The sequence below is a fragment of the Alligator sinensis genome, unplaced genomic scaffold (genome assembly GCF_000455745.1).
Source record: "Alligator sinensis unplaced genomic scaffold, ASM45574v1 scaffold187_1, whole genome shotgun sequence".
Classification (NCBI taxonomy): Eukaryota; Metazoa; Chordata; order Crocodylia; family Alligatoridae; genus Alligator; species Alligator sinensis.
In genome coordinates, this window is record NW_005841861.1 from 4,492,236 (window position 1) to 4,497,199 (window position 4,964).

Consider the following 4,964-nt stretch of genomic DNA (forward strand, 5'->3'; position numbering starts at 1 on the left):
TGTCTGTTTGCAATATAGTTTCTTTTGGGCTGGGACTTGCTCATTTTGGTACACACACAGTATAAGAATGAAGAATAACAACATTGCCAACATGTCCTTTTAAGTCACATGTGCAAAGGGAGATGGCAAGGAAAGAGTTCTCTTGCTGGCACATACAGAAATGCAAACTCCCTGCCTCAAGAGCCTGCAATCTTATTATGAACAAGTCATGAGCATGTCCAAATGAGCTACACAATAGCAGCACATTACAAAGACTGTCAAATAAGATGTGACAAACCCAATTATCAGGCAGCCATCAGATCAAGCTAAAACCACTTGCAAAAATAAATGGCGGTGAGCTTTAAGTTAACTTTGCCAAGTGATCTTTAATTTTCCAGTCATTATCCAGTCACTTTTGTAACAACACTTTAAATACATGTAGAGCAAGACAAAAATATGAGACGACTTCTCTCAAGGACATAGAACATTAAAACACACAGAGAAAGAACAGTCTTCAAGGGCACAGTTTTCTACAGAACAAGTCTCCTCATTTACTCAGTCCTTAGGATACTCCAACCAACCTTAGGTTTCTTTTCAGGTAAGCCCAGCTAGTTGGCTTCAAGTAAAACTGTGATGACTTTGATCTTCATTTCCTTATCCCAAACAATTGTAACTAAACAAACTGGAGTCCGCGTAAGTCTTACAAATATCAGTGTGTTTTATCTGCAATATTCCTCTTCATTCTGTAAGTCAAACTACTTATATTGGAGGTGGGCAGATAATAAAAACACACACATCTGTGAAAGTTACTTTCCCTTTTAAATAATTTCATATTGGTGTGTTTGCATCTTCCTGTGCTTGCAGTTTGGACTCATTCATACAATTGTGTTTTACTAACACAGATGTTTGTATAACATGACTGTTAATGAATTTATTTGTACATTTGCAAGTAAGTTTTTACACCAGAAGCACTTGAATGCACATCCAATAATTGAGCAAACTAAATGTGACTTAACTAACACCATGCAACTAAAACAGCTTAAATACCAGAGGAAAAAAGTTTCATGCAAAAATCCATGAAGTTGAAAAAGAAAACAGCCACACACACAACAGCATACAGAAACTTAAATGTTAACCAATATATTTGAAGTTAACCAATTTGAGCTCACTTAAGCAAAAAAAAAAGCTAGTTTCTTCATGTTTTATTGATTGACAATAATTTTCTCAGCTGTAGTTTATTGCATATCCAGATAAACCTAACTATATACAGCATCCTGAGGGAAAAATCATATTGTGCTCATGAACCGATAAGTAGAACTGTACACTATTAGTTGTATTAGTTAATACATTAATAGTTCCTGAAATATGTAAGAGGATTCATAAGAATATTAATTTAATATGCATACTAATATGGTTCTATTAGAAGTAAATGCCTGTAAATTATAATGACCCAATACAAGGCCATGAACAAATAGAGTCTCAGGAAAATTCTATATCTATTGGCTATTATATTACGAAGTTATAACATTGTATGTACATTATATAGTATGTATTTGATGGTCACACTATTTTTAAAAATCAGTGTTTTCTCATATTATATTCATGAGTTTAATATTAAAAACAAGAGGAGCAAAAATTAATTAAATAGGGGAATAGGCCACACAACTCTGAAATGAAGCTTGTCATCCTTTATAACAAGTAAAATTACATGGTTTGTATATCCAGGCAGGCAGTTTCTTTTTTACATATATATATATATATGGGATATTACCAAATAATTAATACATCTAAGAGAAGGAAAAGCAAGAGACAGAGCATTCTTTGAACACATAACTGGTTTTACTCTTAAATGCATTTTAATTACATTTGGCAATGTCCTTTTGAAACTGTTGCCATTGTATGTAAAATTAATCTTTGAAGGCGGGGAAGGCAAGACATGTTTACTATATTTGCACGTTAATTAGTACTAGCTAGTCTAAGTAAAAGGCATGCTGCTGTTATTGAGAGGTACTGTATTTTCCAGCAAAAGCACAAACTATAAGCAACAACATTCCTTTGGAACCATGTGTGCGAGAGGGTGGTGTACATTTGCTATACATGCACAAATCAGGTTTTCCATTCCATATATAAAAATTATATTCGGTGTATGAAGTATACACATTCCTTTTCTTCCAAAGTGGAATGCTAAGGATTCCAAAAATGGCTATATTTATTTCAGTTTTATTCCTTAAAGTAAAAGTGGCTATCCAGTACTTATAAAAGTTCCATTCCTGCAAGTACATGCATTCTTTTTTTTTTTTTTAAGTGAAACTTCTTTTCCATTACCTATTTCTAAGCATTAGTTGGCTTATTGTGCTGGATAAAGCTGAAAAAGATGAATGTACAGATCCTCTGCTGATATGTAGGCAAGAGAGATTGTCCAGTGCATTTTTCAGTGTATTTTGGTTTTAGTAGTTCAAAGAACACTTTCTTCTTCAAAGTCAAATTTCACCACCACTGGCCGGGTTGTGTTCCACTTCTTGCTCCTTTCCTTATCCTCAATGAACTCCTGGTAAGGATCTTTCTTTGAAATAGCTTTCTTGGAGCGAACATAACCAAAAAAGACAGTTAATGCCAGGAACGAGTAAAACAGCATGACAAAGAGAATGAAGAAATAGGCATTGTCATATGGTTTAAATTGTGGCTCTTTTTTCTCCGTTGCATTTTTCCCAGTGTCCAGGTTTCCTTCCAGAAGTTGCAGAACACATTGTGAGATGAGAGAAGCTAATGTTTTGTTCATGTTGTTCCTCTCTTTAGGAATTAAAAGAAGTGGTTTAAAAAAAAATACCTGAAGACAGAAAGTGACTCAGGACTTGGCTGTTTTCCCATTAAAGCCAGTAAGTTTTCCATTGGCCTTAGTGGAAGTTGGATCAGGCCCATCATCATGTCCTCTTTTGGTAAGGAATGCTGCTAAGTACTTATTGGGTCTCAGTCACTTGATAATGAGGCATTTGGCAGATAAGCCTCCATCCCCTGTAAGCTGAAGTCTATTAATAATTATAATGATGAAATGACAACATGTTGAAGACATTAATCTGCAGTGCAGCTAGGCACGTGAACGATTAGCATTTGAGGAAAGAAACTGCATAAGTCACTGGCTGAAATTATTATGTTTTAAATGATAAAATTTAAATTAATTATTTTAAAACTTTTCAAATTATGTTATGCCCCATTGCTAAGCCCCAATTCAGGAATGCACTAACATAGACAGCCTCTTTTATTTCAACAAGTCTCCTCACATGATTAAAATTTCTTCTGAATCAAAGAGCTCTTGTAAGCCAGATTCAGACACCCCTGCTAACCCAGAGTAGCACTTTGCACTGACTAATGCTGTCGAAAAACCAACAGAACAGCATGTGGAGTAAAGTGAGGGTGACAGAATCTAAGCCTAGACAAAGCTCTGGTTTTGCATTCACAAGGAATTCCAGCCGGTCCTGTCTACCTGTAAACTAAATGTGAAACTTTAACTTTAGCTCAAATCTGAGATGCTCCAAGATCAAAAGGGAAATTTGATGTTTGAATGTAAATATCGGGGCCAAGTTTATAACTACATCCCCAGCACCTTAGAAATGTGAAAGGAAGAAATATTCAAACAAAAAGGCAGAACGGCATGTAAAGGTTTCTTGGAAAATGAGATCCTTGACTGTCAGTGACAAGTGGACTACATGGAGTATTTTCAGACAAGGAGCAAGGGGTTAAGTTGTCTTCAGTGTGGGTTGTCACAGGTCATGTCTACTTGCATGATAATAGCAAAGTAGTACTCTGTGGATTCCTGCTTCCTATTGTGTTTTACAGGGTAAGTCATTCTAAAGTAAATTGTTGTTTTACAAAGTAGTGAAACTTTATCTTGCTACAAAAAAAAAAGTCTTACTGCCACAAATGACAATGCCAGCTGTTTCTGTGATCTGAATTCTGGGGAGTAAGTATAATGACCCTTTGAAGTGGAGAGCACCTCACCCAACTAGCATTTGCCAACTTTGCACTGTTTCTTTAAGCCTGACCCCTGAACTTATTGTATGATGACTAATTCACATGCTAAGATTGTGGTCTGTTGGTATCACTAAGCTGCCTGCATTTGTCATTAGGGGTTCCTTGTAAAAAAAAAAAAAAAAAAAGATGAAAGTGAAGTCTGTAATGTTATATGAGCAGCAGACTGGGATATAAGTACATTTTAGAATACATGATTTGTAGAATACACAGCTTTACATGTTAACTATTTGTTTTAAAATTAGCCTTTGAAATGTTGAAAAATACTCATAAAGAACAGTGCCAAATCCTGCTTTCACTTAGGGCCAAGTTCTCTTCATCTTACTCGCAGTAATCCAATTCACCTTCTCCTGAGAGCAAACATTCTGGGGCTTATATCTCCTTCCAATAAAGTCCATGAGAGCTCCACCGCTGACCTCACTGTGCGTGTCCAGATGAGTGGGAATGTGTGTTACCCTGGTGCATGGCAAGTTATCTCGGCTTGGGTAGGGAAGGCTGGGGCCAGCAACTACCAGCCCCAGCAGCCTTATCTGTTGTCCTGAAGGCTTCCAGGAGCTGCAGCTACAGCACTCATGCAACAGGAAGCCTGGCCATCAGCCTAAGCATGGCTCCAGCCAGCCAGGCACCAGTTTTGGGTGGCGTATGCTGCTGCCACATGCAGCACCCCTCTTTTTTTTTTTGATGTGGGTTTTTTTGACCCTGGATCTCCTAGGGTCAAACTCCCACCCCACACACAACAAAGCAGTAGCACAGGGAACACCTGTATGTGCTCTGTGGCACCACATACCACATGTCCACATTAGTCTGGACATGGCCACTGGGAGCATATCTGATCCTTACTCTGGGGTAACTCTGGAGGAGATCCAGGCACTTTTAGAGTTATTCCAAATTTATATTTTAAAAAATTGGAACCAACTTTTTTTGTTCTATTACAGATGGATTTGCAAAAAAAACCTTAA

At 37.0% G+C, this 4,964-nt stretch overlaps 1 long non-coding RNA gene across 3 annotated transcripts in view; it reads left to right on the top strand.

Moving 5' to 3' along the window:
• The first annotated feature begins 241 nt into the window (after nucleotides 1-241).
• The window catches only part of LOC112551937, a 43,484-nt gene continuing 38,761 nt past the window's right edge, over nucleotides 242-4,964 (top strand). For 2 of the 3 annotated variants that reach the window (XR_003096275.1, XR_003096276.1), the window contains exons 1-2: nucleotides 242-577; nucleotides 2,776-2,915. This is a non-coding gene — a long non-coding RNA (uncharacterized LOC112551937). The remainder of the gene's footprint in view (nucleotides 578-2,775; nucleotides 2,916-4,964) is intronic. The other variant, XR_003096277.1, reaches the window with a different exon arrangement.